Source organism: Dipodomys spectabilis, unplaced genomic scaffold (genome assembly GCF_019054845.1).
Source record: "Dipodomys spectabilis isolate Male_0828 unplaced genomic scaffold, ASM1905484v1 ptg000312l, whole genome shotgun sequence".
In the NCBI taxonomy this organism is placed as follows: Eukaryota; Metazoa; Chordata; class Mammalia; order Rodentia; family Heteromyidae; genus Dipodomys; species Dipodomys spectabilis.
In genome coordinates this window covers 265,547-282,500 of record NW_024870989.1, presented here as the reverse complement: position 1 = coordinate 282,500, position 16,954 = coordinate 265,547, and the positions used below count along the sequence as shown (strand labels likewise).

The 16,954-nt window shown below is 38.3% G+C and overlaps 1 non-coding gene across 1 annotated transcript; it reads right to left on the bottom strand.

Moving 5' to 3' along the window:
* Nucleotides 1–8,301: 8,301 nt before the first annotated feature.
* Trnaa-ugc lies at nt 8,302–8,366 on the bottom strand. Its single transcript has one exon. It is a non-coding gene; the product is annotated as a tRNA-Ala (tRNA).
* Nucleotides 8,367–16,954: the final 8,588 nt, after the last annotated feature.

The window sequence follows — 16,954 nt, the reverse complement described above, 5'->3', positions numbered from 1 at the left end:
TTTTGCTATTCGGGGTCTTTTATTGTTCCATATGAATTTTTGGATTGACTCTTTCTATTTCCTTGAAGAATGAGGGTGGAATTTTGATAGGTATTGCGTTGAATTTGTAGATAGCCTTGGGCAGTATTGCCATTTTCACGATGTTAATCTTTCCAATCCAAGAGCATGGGAGGTTTTTGCCATTTTTTAAGTTCTGTGTTGATTTCCTTTTTCAAGATTTTAAAGTTTTCATCATAGAGGTCCTTCACTTCTTTAGTTAAGTTAATTCCTAGGTATTTTATTTTTTGTGAGGCTATTACAAATGGAGTTGCTTTCCTAATTTCAGCCACACTTTTCTCATTGTTGGCATACAGAAAAGCCATTGATTTTTGGGGGTTAATTTTATAACCTGCTACTTTGCCAAAGTTTTGAATCAGCTTGAGTAATTTGGGAGTGGAGGTCTATGGGATTCTTTAAATACAAGATCATGTCATCTGCAAAGAGGGAGAGTTTTATTTCTTCTTTCCCTATTTGGATCCCCTTTATGTCTGCATCTTGTCTTATTGCTGTAGCTAGGCATTCTAATACTAGATTGAAGAGAAGTGGAGAGAGTGGGCATCCTTGTCTTGTTCCTGAGTTAAGAGGAAATGGCTTTAGTTTTTCACCATTGAGTATAATGCTGGCTGTAGGTTTGTCATATACAGCCTTTATTGTATTGAGGAATGTTCCATGGATTCCTAATTTTTCCAAAACCTTCATCATAAAGGGGTGTTGGATCTTGTCAAATGCTTTTTCTGCGTCTATTGTGATAACCATGTGGTTCTTATTCTTGCTCCTGTTGATGTGATGAATAATATTAATTGATTTGCGTATATTGAACCAGCTTTGCATCCCTGAAATGAATCCTGTTTGATCGTGGTGTATGATTTTTTGGATGAATTGTTGAAGTCGATTGGCCAAAATTTTGTTGAGAAGTTTCGCATCAATGTTCATCAAAGAAATGGGTCTATAGTTCTCTTTCTTTGATGAGTCCCTACCTGGTTTTGGGATGAGGGTTATGATGGCTTCATAGAATGTGTTCGGTAGTGAGCTTTCTCTTTCAATTTCATTGAAGAGTTGGAGGAGAATTGGTGTGAGCTCTGCTTTGAAGGCCTTGTAAAATTCCGCTGTAAAACCATCTGGTCCTGGACTTTTCTTAGCTGGGAGGTCTCTTATTGCTGTTTCTATTTCAAAGCTTGATATGGGCCAGTTAAGATAGTTTACCTCATCTTGGTTTAGTTTTGGCATGTCAATATTTGCTAGGAAGAGGTCCATTTCTGTCAAGTTCTCAAACTTATTAGCATAAAGTTTTGAGAAGTATTCCCTTATAATGTTCTGAATCTTGGTTGTTTCCGTGGTGATGTTTCCATTCTCATCTCTGAGTTTATTAATTTGGGTGTGTTCTCTTCTTTTTCTGATAAGATTTGCTAAGGGTCTGTCAATTTTGTTAAGTTTTTCGAAGAACCAACTCTTTGTTTTGTTGATTCTTTCTATAGTTTTTTTGGATTCTAATTCATTTTTTTCTGATTTAATTTTGATTATTTCTTTCCGTCTACTGGATTGGGGTTTATCTTGCTGCTCTTTTTCAAGGAGGTTTAGATGTGTCATTAAATTGTTAGTTTCAGATCTCTCCAATTTGTTGATGTAGGAGCTCAGAGCTATAAACTTGCCTCTGAGTACTGCCTTTGCTGTGTCCCAGAGGAGCTGGTATTTTGTGTGTTCATTTTTGTTGAATAGCATGAACATTTGAATTTCCTTTCTAATCTCTTCCATGACCCACTCATGATTCAGCAGTGTGTTGTTCAGCCTCCATGTGATACCGGACTTTCTTTGGTGGCTTTTGGTGTTGAGTTCTAACTTTATTCCCTTGTGGTCAGAGAGAATGCAAGGTATAACTTCAATGTTTCTGAATTTAGACAAGTTTGCTTTGTGGCCTAAAATGTGGTCTATTTTAGAAAACGTTCCATGTGCTGCTGAGAAAAACGTGTATTCTGATGCTGCTGGGTGAAATGTTCGGTAAATGTCTGTTAAGTCTAGTTGATCTATGCAGCTGTTTAGATCTGCGGTTTCTCTGTTGAGTTTTTGCCGAGTTGATCTATCTAGTGGGGAGAGTGGTGTGTTAAAATCCCCAACGATTAATGTCTTTGGATCTATATGGGATTTGAGGGAAAGTAGTGTTTCTTTGATAAATTTGGGTGCTCCATTGTTTGGCGAATAGATATTTAGAATTGTAATATCCTCCTGAAGGAGAGATCCTTTAATTAGTATGTAGCGACCTTCTTTATCTCTTTTCATGAATTTTAATTTGAAGTCTATTTTATCTGATATTAGGATTGCAACTCCTGCCTGTTTATGCGGTCCGTTTGCTTGGTAGATTTTGTTCCAGCCTTTAACATTGAAAATGTGTTTGTTTTTATGGGCAAGATGTGACTCCTGGAGGCAGCAGATAGAAGGGTCTTGTTTTTTAATCCAACTAGACAGTCTATGTCGCTTAATTGGAGAGTTCAGTCCGTTAACATTAAGAGATAGGACTGAGAGGTATTTGGGAGTTCCTGCCATGTTATCTACCTTCTTCGGGGCTGCGAAAACTGGGTTCTTCCTATGGTTCTTGGATTCTCAGTTTGGGTGCAGTTTCTTGGCCTTTATTGCGGTCTTGTTGGTTTTCTATGTGTAGGACATCTTTAAGAATCTTTTGTAGGGCTGGTTTGGTGGAGATGTATTGTTTCAATTTTTCTTTGCTATGGAAGGTTTTTATTTGGCCTTCAGTTATGAAGGAGAGTTTAGCTGGGTACAGTATTCTTGGTTGATAGTTGTTTGTTTTTAGGGCATGGCATACATCATTCCAGGCTCTTCTTGCTTTGATTGTCTCTGCTGAGAAATCTGAGGTGATTCTAATTGGTTTCCCTTTATAAGTGATTACCCTTTTCTCCCTGACAGCTTTAAGGATCTTTTCCTTGTTCTGAGTTGATCCTGTGTGGATTATAATGTGACGGTGGGATGTCCTATTCTGGTCTGGTCTATTTGGGGTTCTAAAGGCTTCTTGTATCTGGACAGGCCTATCTTTTTGCATGTTTGGGAAGTTCTCTGCTAGGATCCTGTTAAACAGATTTCCTAGACCGTTAACTTCTGTTTCTAGGTGTTCCTCTACACCCATTATCCTTAGATTAGGCCTTCTGATGGTGTCTTCCAGGTGTTGGATAGATCTATCATATTTCTTGGACTTGTCTTGGATGGTTGTATGTTCTTTCTCTATAATATCTAGGCTGTCTTCAATCCCTGAGATTCGATCTTCTGCATGGTCTAACCTGCTGTCAAGACTCTCTACTTTGTTTTTTATCTCTTTTCCTTCTAGTTGGTCAGCTTTGATGGCTTCAAGTTCTTTGTTGAAGCTCTGTTTTAGGTCTTGTATGAATTTCTTTACTTCCTTAATTTGGTGTTCAGTGTTTGTCCTCAAATCACTTAGTTGATTGGTTATGGTTTCTTTGGGCTCCCATTCCTTCTGTTGGGTTCCATTCAGCATTCCCTTTGTGGTCTCCCTGACTTCCTTCAGCTCTTTGTTAATGGATTCCATGAATGCCTTTAGTGATCTTTGTGTGTTCTCTACCTGGTCTCTCAATTCCTGTATTACTCTTTGATTAGCTTCCTCCCGTTCGTGGGATTCCTGCAGATCTCTTTGAGTGTTCTCAGCCTGCTCACGCCATTCCTCCCTTTCTCTTTGAGTATTCTCAAGTTGTTCACGCAAATCCTGTATCAGTTTTTGAGTAGCTTCCTCACGCTTATGATATTCCTGTATAAACTTCTGGGATGCCTCCTCTCTCTCCCTATCACGCTCATACAGAGTCCTTTGTACGTTGTCAAACTTTTCATTTATCATGTTTGCCACCAGTGTTTGTAGAGCTGTTTGGGAACTCTCCTCTGGATTATTCATTATCTGTTCTAACCCCTGATTATCAGGATTGGGAATTGAGATACCCGAATTTGCCATTTTTCTTGTGTTTTTCCGGCTTACTCTGCCCATTTGAGATGAAGATAGCACCAGTTTTGTGCTAGAACACTATCTTAAGGCAACCATCAACCAAAGTTTGCATTTGTACAGTCAATAGTCTACAGATACAATCTAGTTCAACAGATACATCTATTCGACATCAAACAACTATATGTTAAAGAACTTCGAACCGCAGAGAAGAATTTGGAAAGCCAGAAATTATTAGGGTTAGGAAGAGATGTGGGTAAAAAATAGGAATAGATTGGTGTGGGGAGGCACAGGGAGAGTTAACTATGTCCTAATCACAATGCAGGAAATAGGTTGGGTAGGATGTAAGTAGAGAGAGAGAGAAAAAGAATAAGGGAAAGGGGAATGAAAAGAGACCAGAAAAAAAATAGAAACGTAAAAATTAATGTTATTTTAGAGATTAAAAGACCATCTATTTATAGAGGAATATGAATATGTTGAGAGAAAGGGAGGGACATAGAGGAGATGAGAAAAACTTTAAAAAAATGCTTAAAATATTGTATAGGTATAAAGTACTGCTATTAGTGAATTTAAGTCTCAGAGGTTTTGAATTGAGTAATAAGTTTGTGGATTAAGTGTGTACACAATGGGGGATAGGGTCTACTGGTTAACTACGGGTTTATCTGAGGATGTGCAGGACAAGAGTTAAGTCACATAAAGATGAACAAAGAGGAAAAGATGGAAAGGATAGGAAAGTGAGAAGAAAAGATCAGAAGTTCAGTAGAGCTAGAAAAAAAACAAAAAGATAATTAAGAATGAAAGAAAAAGAGAAAGAAGACAAGAAAAGAAAAGAAAACACACATTCACGTATTCCTAAAATAAAAATTATAAGAGGAGAAAAAAAAAAAGTTAATGGAAAACAATTATTTTTTCAGAAGAGGCAAAAATTAAAGATTAATAAAAGTTTTAGAAAAGCAAAAAAAATTTTTATATATATATAAGGTAACAAAAAACGAAAAAAAAACAAAACAAGAAAAAGAAAAAAAGAAAAGAAGAAGAAGAAAAAAAAAGTTCTTGGATTTTTTTTTTTTTTTTGGGAGGGGTGGGAAGTGTCCTGTATCTCCCTTTTGTCTGTAACCAGAGTCTGGTTGGAGTCTCTGGTCAGCTTGAGGTCCTGTGGCTTGATTGGTTTCTTAAGTCAGTTTGTTGGAACAGGCAGGAAAATGCTCTGCTTTACCCAAGATTTTGAGATCCCCCTCCCAGGTTAGTTTACTGGGAGGGTGATCTGCTTTGAGAATCACAAAAGAGGGGGATGCAGTGATGAGGCTAGGTTCTGGGTAGAGTTGAGGCCTTTCAACGAACAGTAGCTTTTCCCTGGGGCTATTTTGTGAAAAAAAACTCACAGCACCCAGCCTGGAGCCATTCTCAGGGTTTCTGTTTTTCAATTGATTGTGGTGGCTGCTAGAGGGAGGGGCAGCCTCTGGCTCTGGCCACCCAGCGAGGAGAGCCACTCCAGTGGCTGGTGCCTGAGCTGGGCGACCCCTCCCTGGATGGAACTGAGTCTGTGACGTCACCTCGCCGCCAAGTTCCTGTGACCTGCCAAATGACTAGCTCTATTCCAAGGCCTGAGCTGGAGCTAGCCGCTCCTCCGAGCTTTGTCGGTATCCAAGATGGAGATCACCGGTGCTGGGGGGGGGAGGGGTGGCCTTCCCTCCTCTGCTCCCAGAGGAGTGAGGAAGTGGGGCTTCTACTCACGCGGAGTCTTGGATCTCGGGTCGTCTCTGGTCTGCAAAGTGCAGGATGAAGTTGTCCGCTCCTTGTCGGTTCTTGCTGGTGTTGAGTAGAATCCGCTCGTCCGCTGCGTCTGGCTCCTTCGTCCCGGACTGCGTCTCAGGTATGCCTCCGCGGCGGTGGTCGCCGCTGCGACCCTGCCGCCGCAGCGGCAGCTGCTCAGATGTGTCTGCTTGGCTTCCCCTCTCTTGACTAACTCTCTGTCCTGTGATGGCACACTTGGTGTGATTCTCTGGCTTGGGACTGTTCACTGGAACTCTGAAACTGTTTTCTATGCAAGAGCTTGTTCAGATTCCAGCTTCTCCTCCGCCATCTTCCCGGAACTCAGCATTTTTATTTTTAAGTTTTTCACATCTCCTCTATGTCCCTCCCCTTCTCTCAATATATTCATTTTCTTCTCTAAATAAATTGTTTTCAAATCTCCATTATATCAATAATTTTTACTTTTCTATTTTTTTCAGGTCTCTTTTCGTTTCCCTTTCCCTTTCTTCTTTTTTTCTCTCTCTACTTTCATCCTACCCAACCTATTTCCTGCATTGAGATTAGGACTTAGTTAACTCTCCCTGTGCCTCCCCAAACCAATCTATTCCTATTTTTTACCCACATCTGTCCCTAACCCTAATCATTTCTGGTTTTCCAAATTCTTCTCTGTGGTTCAAAACTCATTAACATATAGTTGTTTGATGTTGAATAGCTGTATCTGTTGAACTAGATTGTATCTGTAGCCTATTGACTGTACAAATTCAAACTTTGGTTGATGGTTGCTTTAAGATAGTGTTTGAGCACAAAACTGGTGCTATTTTCATCTCAAATGGACAGAGTAAGCCGGAAAAACACAAGAAAAATGGCAAATCCGGGTATCTCAATTCCCAATCTTGATAATCAGCGGATAGAACAGAAAATGAATAATCCAGAGGAGAGTTCCCAAATAGCTCTACAAACACTGCTGGCAAACATGATAAATGAAAAGATAAAAAACATACAAAGGACTCTGGATGAGCATGATAGGGAGAGAGGGTAGGCAATCCAAAAGTTTATACAGGAATATCATAAGCATGAGGAAGCTACTCAAAAAGTGATACAGGATTTGTGTGAGGAGCTTGAGAATACTCAAAGAGAAAGGCAGGGATGGCGTGAGAACCTGAGAACACTCAAAGAGAACTGCAGGAATCCCACGAATGGGAGGAAGCTAATCAAAGAGTAATAAAGGAAGTGAGATACCAGGAAGAGAAAACACAAAGACCACTAAAGGCATTCATGGAATCTATTAACAAAGAGCTGAAGGAAGTCAGGGAGACCACAAAGGGATTGCTGAATTGGACCCATCAGAAGGAATGGGAGTCCAAAGAAACCATAACCAATCAACTAAGTGATTTGAGAATAAAGACTGAACACAAAATAAAGGAAGTAAAGAAGTCCATACAAGATCTAAAACAAAGCTTCAACAAAGAACTTGAAGCCATCAAAGCTGACCAATTAGAAGGAAAAGAAATAAAAAATAGTAGAAAGTCTTGACAGCAGGTTCGTCCTTGCAGAAGATCGAATCTCAGCGATTGAAGATAACCTAGATATTACAGAGAAAGAACATACAACCATCCAAGACAAGTCCAAGAAATATGATAGATCTATCCAACACTTGCAAGACACCATCAGAAGGCCTAATCTAAGGATAATGGGTGTAGAGGAGCACTTAGAAACAGAAGTTAACGGTCTAGGAAATTTGTTTAACAGAATCCTAGCAGAGAACTTCCCAAACATACAAAAAGATAGGCCTATTCAGATACAAGAAGCTTTTAGAACCCCAAAAAGGACATCCCACTGTCACATTATAATCCACACAGGATCAACTCAAACCAAGGAAAAGATCCTTAAAGCTGTCAAGGAGAAAAGCTTAATCACCTATAAAGGGAAACCAATTAGAATCACCTCAGATTTCTCAGCAGAGACATTCAAAGCAAGAAGAGCCTGGAATGATGTATGCCATGCCCTAAAAACAAAAAACTATCAACCAACAATACTGTCCCCTGCTAAACTCTCCTTCATAACTGAAGGCCAAATAAAAACTTCCGATAGCAAAAAAAAAATTGAAAAAATACATCTCCACCAAAGCAGCCCTACAAAAGATTCTTGAAGATATCCTACATATAGAAAACCAACAAGACCACAATAAAGGCCAAGAAACTGCACCCAAACTGAAAATCCAAGAACCACAGGAAGAACCCAGTTTTGCAGCCCCCAAGAAGGTGGATAACATGGCAGGAACTCCCAAATACCTCTCAGTCCTATCTCTTAACGTTAACGGACTGAACTCTCCAATGAAGCGACATAGAGTGTCTAGTTGTATTAAAAAACAAGACCCTTCTATCTGCTGACTTCAGGAGTCATACCTTGCCCATAAAAACAAACACATTTTTTTTTTGGGTCCGGTTGTGGGGCCTGAAATCTGGGCCTGGGCGCTGTCCCTCAGCTCTTCAGCTCAAGTCTAGCGCTCTACCACTTGAGCCACAGCGCCACTTCCGGCTCTTTTCTTTTTGCTTATGTGGTGCTGGGGAATCGAACCCAGGGCCTCATGCTTGCAAGGCAAGTGCTCTACCACTGAGCCACCTTCCCAGCCCAACAAACACATTTTCAATAATAAGGCTGGAACAAAATCTACCAAGCAAATGGCCCCCATAAACAGGCGGGAGTTGCAATCCTAATATCAGATAAAATAGACTTCAAATTCAAATTCTTGAGAAGAGATAAAGAATGTCGCTACATAGTAATTAAGGGATTTCTCCTTCAGGAGGATATTACAATTCTAAATATCTATTCACCAAACAACGGAGCTCCTAGATTTATCCAAGAAACACTACTTTCCCTCAAATCCCACATAGATCCAAAGACATTAATTATTGGGAATTTTAACACACCATTCCCCCACTAAATAGATCAACTTGGCAAAATCTCAACAGAGAAACCGCAGATATAAACAGCTGCATAGATCAACTAGACTTAACAGACATCTACCAAACATTTCTCTCAGCAGCATCAGAATACACTTTTCTCTCAGCAGCACATGGAACATTTTCTAAAATAGACCACATTTTAGGCCACAAAGCAAACTTGTCTAAATTCAGAAGCATTGAAGTTATACCTTGCATTCTCTCACACCACAAGGGAATAAAATTAAAACTCAACACCAAAAGCCACCAAAGAAAGTCTGGTATCACATGGAGGCTGAACAACACACTGCTGTATCAAGAGTGGGTCATGGAAGAGATTAGAAAGGAAATTCAAATGTTCATGATATTCAACAAAAATGAACACACAACTGGGACACTGCAAAGGCAGTACTCAGAGGCAAGTTTATAGGTCTGAGCTCCTACATCAACAAATTGCAGAGATCTGAAAACAACAATTTAATGACACATCTAAACCTCCTTGGAAAAGAGCAGCAAGATAAACCCCAATCCAGTAGACCAAAAGAAATAATTAAAATTAAATCAGAATTAAATGAATTAGAATTCAAAAAAAACTATAGAAAGATTCAACAAAACAAAGAGGTGGTTGTTCGAAAAAATTAACAAAATTGACAGACGCTTAGCAAATCTTATCAGAAAAAGAAGAGAACACACCCAAATTAATAAACTCAGAGATGAGAATGGAAACATCGCCACGGAAACAACCAAGATTCAGAACATTATAAGGGAATACTTCTCAAAACTTTATGCTAATAAGTTTGAGAAATTGACAGAAATGGACCTTTCCTAGCAAATATTGACATGAAAAAACTAAACCAAGATGAGTTAAACCATCTTAACAGGCCCATATCAAGCATTGAAATAGAAACAGCAATAAGAGCCTCCCAGCTAAAAAAGTCCAGGACTGGATGGTTACAGAGGAATTTTACCAGGCCTTCAAAGCAGAGCTCACACCAATACTCCTCCAACTCTTCAATGAAATTGAAAGAGAAAGTTCACTACCGAACACGTTCTATGAAGCCATCATAACACTCATCCCAAAACCAGGCAGGGACTCATCAAAGAAAGAGAACTATAGACCCCTTTCATTGATGAATATAGAGGCAAAAGTTCTCAACAAAATTTTGGCCAATCGAATTCAACAATTCATCCAAAAAAATCATATACCACGATCAAACAGGATTCATTTCAGGGATGCAAAGCTGGTTCAATATACGCAAATCAATTAATATTCATCACATCAACAGGAGCAAGAATAAGAACCACATGGTTATCTCAATAGATGTAGAAAAAGCATTCAACAAGGTCCAACACCCCTTTATGATGAAGGTTTTGAAAAAACTAGGAATCCATGGAACATTCCTCAATACAATAAAGCTGTATATGACAAAACTACAGCCAGCATTATACTTAATGGTGAAAAACTAAAGGGATTTCCACTTAACTCAGGAACAAGACAAGGATGTCCACTCTCTCCACTTCTCTTCAATCTAGTATTAGAATGCCTAGCTACAGAAGAAGACAAGATGCAGACATAAAGAGGATCCAAATAGGGAAAGAAGAAATAAAACTCTCCTTCTTTACAGACGACATGATCGTGTATTTAAAGAATCAAACTGATTCCACTGCCAAATTACTCAAGCTGATTCAAAACTTTGGCAAAGTAGCAGGGTATAAAATTGACCCTCAAAAATCAATGGCTTTTCTGTATGCCAACAATGAGAAAAGTGTGGCTGAAATTAGGAAAGCAACTCCATTTGTAATAGCCCCACAAAAAATAAAATACCTAGGAATTAACTTAACCAAAGAAGTGAAGGACCTCTATGATGAAAACTTTAAAAACTTGCAGAAAATCAACACAGAACTTAAAAAATGGCAAAACTTTCCATGCACATGGATTGGAAAGAGTAACATCGTGAAAATGGCAATACTTCCCAAGGCTATCTACAAATTCAATGAGAAACCTATCAAAATTCCAAACTCATTATTTAAGGAAATAGAAGAGGCAATCCAAAAATTCATATGGAACAATAAAAGACCCCGAATAGCAAAAATGCTCCTCAACGGAAAGAACACTGCTGGAGGAATAACAATACCAAATTTCAAACTGTACTATAAAGCCATAGTAATCAAAACAGCTTGGTATTGGCATAAGAACAGACCTCAGGATCAATGGAATAGAATTGAAAACCCAGAAATGAACCTACACACCTACAGCCATCTAATCTTCAATGAGGGAGCTAAAACAATAGAATGGAAGAAAGACAGCCTCTTCAATAAATGGTGCTGGCAAAATTGGTTAACTACTTGTAGAAAACTAAATCTAGATCCTTATATATCACCCTGCCTCAGAATCAACTCCAAATGGATCAAAGACCTCGAATCAGACACTCTGAAAACATTACAGGATGGAATGGGAGAAACCCTAGGTCTCCTTGGCTAGGCCGAAATTTTCTGAATAGAGACCCGGAAACACAACAAATCAAAGTCAGTTTGGACAATTGGGCTTGCATGAAGTTGCAGAGCTTCTACATGGCAAAGGACATAGCTAGCAAGATGAATAGAAAGCCCACGGATTGGGAGAAGATCCTCACTAGCCATAAAACGGACAGGGGTCTCATATCTAAAATATACTTGGAACTCAAAAAATTAATTCCCCCAACAACAAATACTCAAAGAAACAACTGCCCAATAAATAAGTGGGCTAAAGACTTAAAGAGAAACTTCTCTGAAGAAGAAAGAAGGATGCTCAATAGACACATGAAGAAATGCTCAACATCCCTAGCCATAAAAGAAATGCAAATCAAAACAACATTGAGATACCACCTCACTCCAATTAGAATGGCAAACATCAAGAACTGTAACAACAACAGATGCTGGAGGGGATGTGGACAGAAGGGAACCTTACTTCATTGTTGGTGGGAATGTAAACTTGTTCATCCACTTTGGAAAGCAGTATGGAGGTTCATGAAAAGACTTCACATAGATCTCCCCTATGAGCCGGCAATCCCACTTTTGGGCATTTACCGAAATGTTTACAAACAAAACCACACTAAAGCTACCATCACAACTATGTTTACTGCAACATTAATTACCGTAGCTAAGATATGGAACCAACCCAGATACCCCTCAATAGATGATTGTATCAAGAAAATGTGGTATCTATACACAAAGGAATTCCATGCCTCCATCAGAAGAAGGACATTGCCTCATTTGTTAGTTAATGGAAAAACTTGGAAAAAAATTATATTAAGTGAAGTAAACCAGGCCCAAAGAAACATAGGTCCCATGGTTTCCCTTATTTGCAATATTTAGTATATGTATGAGTCAAGCTGAAAATGTCAGATAATGCGATATTAGGAAAATGAACCCTTAGATATGTATTTTAATGTTTTTTTATCTTTCATGCACGTGTTTCTAAGGCATTTATAAGATTATTTCTTTGTTGCTTTATATGTCCCTCTCCCACAGTATAACCCCTGCTTTCACTATATATGATTTCAGTATAATTTGTGGAGGAGATGGGGAAATACAAGTCATTTAAGGATACAGGTGGACCTGTTGCAACAATGAGAAGTACAAGTTGTCATGTTGAAAATGAGCTATAAAACGTCTGTGCAGGGTGGAGGGGTGGGAGTATTGGGTTGCGGGGGAGGGAGGAGGTTGGGAAGGGATGTGAAGGGTAAACAAAGGAGGAGGCTGCAATGCTTGGTAAGAAATGTATGCATTAAATAAGACAAGATGCAGACATAAAGGGGATCCAAATAGGGAAAGAAGAAATAAAACTCTCCCTCTTTGCAGATGACATGATCTTGTATTTAAAGAATCCCATAGACTCCACTCCCAAATTACTCAAGCTGATTCAAAACTTTGGCAAAGTAGCAGGTTATAAAATTAACCCCCAAAAATCAATGGCTTTTCTGTATGCCAACAATGAGAAAAGTGTGGCTGAAATTAGGAAAGCAACTCCATTTGTAATAGCCCCACAAAAAATAAAATACCTAGGAATTAACTTAACTAAAGAAGTGAAGGACCTCTATGATGAAAACTTTAAAATCTTGAAAAAGGAAATCAACACAGAACTTAAAAAATGGCAAAACCTCCCATGCTCCTGGATTGGAAAGATTAACATTGTGAAAATGGCAATACTTCCCAAGGCTATCTACAAATTCAACGCAATACCTATCAAAATTCCACCCTCATTCTTCAAGGAAATAGAAGAGGCAATCCAAAAATTCATATGGAACAATAAAAGACCCCGAATAGCAAAAACGCTCCTCAACGGAAAGAACACTGCTGGAGGAATATCAGTACCAAATTTCAAACTCTACTATAAAGCCATAGTAATCAAAACAGCTTGGTATTGGCATAAGAACAGACCTCAGGACCAATGGAATAGAATTGAAAACCCAGAAATGAACCTACAGACCTATAGCCATCTAATCTTCGATAAGGGAGCTAAAACAATAGAATGGAAGACAGACAGCCTCTTCAGTAAATGGTGCTGGCAAAACTGGTTAACTACATGTAGAAAACTAAAGCTAGATCCTTATATATCACCCTGCACCAGAATCAACTCCAAATGGATCAAAGACCTTGAACTCAAAGCAGACACTCTGAAAACATTACAGGATGGAATAGGAGAAACCCTGGGTCTCCTTGGCTCAGGCCGAAATTTTCTGAATAGAGACCCGGAAACACAACAAATCAAAGAAAGGCTGGACAAATGGGATTGTATAAGGTTGCAGAGCTTCTGCAGGGCAAATGACATAGCTAGCAAGATCAATAGAAAGCCCACGGATTGGGAGAAGATCTTTACTAGCCATACAACGGACAAGGGTCTCATATCTAAAATATACTTGGAACTCAAAAAATTAAACCACCCAACAACAAATCCTCAAAGAAACAACTGCCCAATAAGTAAGTGGGCGAAAGACTTAAAGAGAAGCTTCTCTGAAGAAGAAAGAAGGATGGCCAATAGACACATGAAGAAATGTTCAACATCCCTAGCCATAAAAGAAATGCAAATCAAAACAACATTGAGATATCACCTCACTCCAGTTAGAACAGCAAAAATCAAGAACTCTAACAACAACAGATGCTGGAGGGGATGTGGACAGAAAGGAACCTTACTTCATTGTTGGTGGGAATGTAAACTTGTTCAACCACTTTGGAAAGCAGTATGGAGGTTCCTCAAAAGACTTCACATAGAGCTCCCCAATGACCCAGCAATCCCACTTTTGGGCATTTACCCAAATGATCACAAAGAAGGCCACACTAAAGCTACCAGCACAACTATGTTTATTGCAGCATTATTTACCATAGCTAAGACATGGAACCAACCCAGATGCCCCTCAGTAGATGAATGGATCAAGAAGATGTGGTATATATACACAATGGAATTCTATGCCTCCATCAGAAAGAATGACATTTCCCCATTTGTTAGGAAATGGAAAGGCTTGGAAAAAATTATATTAAGTGAAGTAAGCCAGGCCCAAAGAAACATAGGTCCCATGGTTTCCCTTATTTGCAATATCTAGTATAGGTATGAGTCAAGCGGAAAAAGTCAGATAATGTGATGTTAGGAAAACGAAACCTCAAATATGTATTTTAATGTTTTTGTTTCTTTCATGCATGTGTTTCTAATGCATTTATAAGATTATTTCTTTGTTGCTTTGTATGTCCCTCCCCCACAGTGTAACCCCCGCTTTCACTATATTTGATGTCAGTATAACATGTGGAGGAGATGGGGACAAACAAGTCGTTTAAGGATTCAGGTGGACCTGTTGCAACAATGAGAAGTACAAAAAGTCATGTCAAAACCAGCTTTACAATGTCGGTGGGGGGGGGGAGGGGGGGCATGATTGGGTGGGAGGGAGGGGGGAAGCTGGGAAGGGAGGTGAAGGGTAAACAAAGGAGGAGGCTGCAATGCTTGGTAAGAAATGTATGCATTATCCTGCCCATGTAATTGTAACCCCTCTGTACAGTATGTTCTCAAATAAAATAAAATTTAAAAAAAAAGAAAAAAAAAAAAAAAGAAATGTATGCATTATCCTGCCCATGTAATTGTAACCCCTCTGTACAGTATGTTCACAAATAAAATAAAATAAAAAATAAAATCTAGGATCACTCACATCATTTGGGAATCACATCACAGGATTCGGGAATAAAATTAATAAATTACAACCTAAATTAGTAACTCCACGGCTCTAACTACATTACAAGTGTTCTCTCAAAAGGTAGCTGTTCTAATTTGATGAGGAAAAAGGAGCACATTGTTTCCTCACAAAGTTCTACTAATTATCTTCTTCCATATCCCAGGCTGTTCTTATCCTGTACTTGTTGGTTAATTTCCTTTGCTTGATTCAATCAATGACACTTGAAAGTGTTATCATCTTCAGACATGTAATTACATTTTGTTTTAATCTATTTGTTATAATATAAAACAAATTTTGGAGGAAAATATGTCTATGCTATATTTTCTTCCATGCCATATTTATTTGATGTTATTAAGTATTATTTTAACAGTTTCATTTTTAAAAACTGAGGAAAATGTTTTGTTACTGTGAGCACTAATTAGTTGCACCTTTTTTTGTATTTTTCCATATCTGTATATTTGTTATTAAGCTTCTAACATTGTCTTCCCCCTACTGTTGCCTTCTTAAAATTGCTTCAAATTATAAACTCTAAATGATGATCTGTATGTGTTCATTGATACATTTAAATTTTTATCTAATATGCACATTTTATATGATATTTTCATCCTATTGTAACTGCTCTGAAATCAACATGGGAGTCCTTCATTAAAGAAAAAACACAATACCACAAAACTCAGTGAAATTAGGACTAGGTATCTATCCAAAAATATTTATCAATGATATAGTAGAAACATCCACTTCTCTTATATACCAAAACATGTTTACAGCTATGTAAGGTGCATATTCTTTATTCTTTCCTTATGGAACATCCAGGTTGATTACATAGCTTGATTGCTATGAATATTGCTGTCATGAACATGTATGTTCTTATTGATTTATATTCTTTCAGTATGTATCCAAGTTGCAATAATGGTCTTCAAGATATGTGTCTTTTTTGTATCGTGTAAACTTCCATTATGATCTCCATATGGGTTTCACTAGTTTACAATGCCACACCACCAAACACAGTTCCTGATTTATTTCAACCTCTCCAGCAGTTTTTTTATTTGCGTGATGATAGCTCTTCTGGTGTGTAAGTTGGGATCTCAGTGACTTTCCTGTTTATTTTCCTATGTATTTCCTATGTGGATAAGAATCTCAAACATTTCATTTATTTACTAAACATATTGGTATTTCGTTCTTGATCAGTGTCTTTCTTTGTTTTTTGGTATTTGATCAATTTTTAAGTTTTATATTTGATTTTTCCCATTCCAAATACTCCCTTTAGTAAAAAGATTTTTTTCATTACAGTGCTGTATTGCTTGGATATTTTGATTTTGTGAAGGCTAAGAGAATTTGATATTGTTCTCTTAGTCAAATTATAAGCCTGTAAAAATGAAGTGAACCTGATTAAATGAATTTCTTTCTGCACATTTTCTCTGGTACAGATTTCTCTGATTTAATAAATGTATATTTTATGTCATGCTGGATGCCTAACTAAGTCTGTGTGTGTGGATGATACAGTAAGAATTGCAGAATTTGCCACATAGATTTTGGAGCATAGGCTTACAGCTGGTAACTGGGCAATGATTCAGAAGACAGCCGAGGCTTAAGTTCTGATCCCTTCTACCTGTGTTCAGTTCCCAATCTCTTGTAATACACCCCTCACTTCCCATGTGGTGGTTTCTTTTTCTATCCAAAAGGTTTCTGGAGCTTCATGTTATTCTGGCCTCCTAGTAGGCCAACATGAGGGGAGTGAAAGCAAGCAAGGCAGATATGACAGAGGAATTTATTTTTTTTAATTGTGTAAATACCATACAGAGGGATTACAATTACATGGGCAAGATAATGAGTACATATCTTATCAAGCATTGTGAACTCCTCCTTTGATTCCTCTTCCCATCCCTTCCCAACTCACCACCCCCACCCCGTGGTCCCTCCTCAGACCCCCCTCCCACTAAAGTTGTAAAGTTCTTTTTTCAACATAACGTCTTGCACATCTCATTGTTGCAATGGATCCAACTGTACCACAACTTAAACAATTTGTTTTTTCACTTCTCCTGAACAAAGTATGCCAACATCAAGTGCAGTGA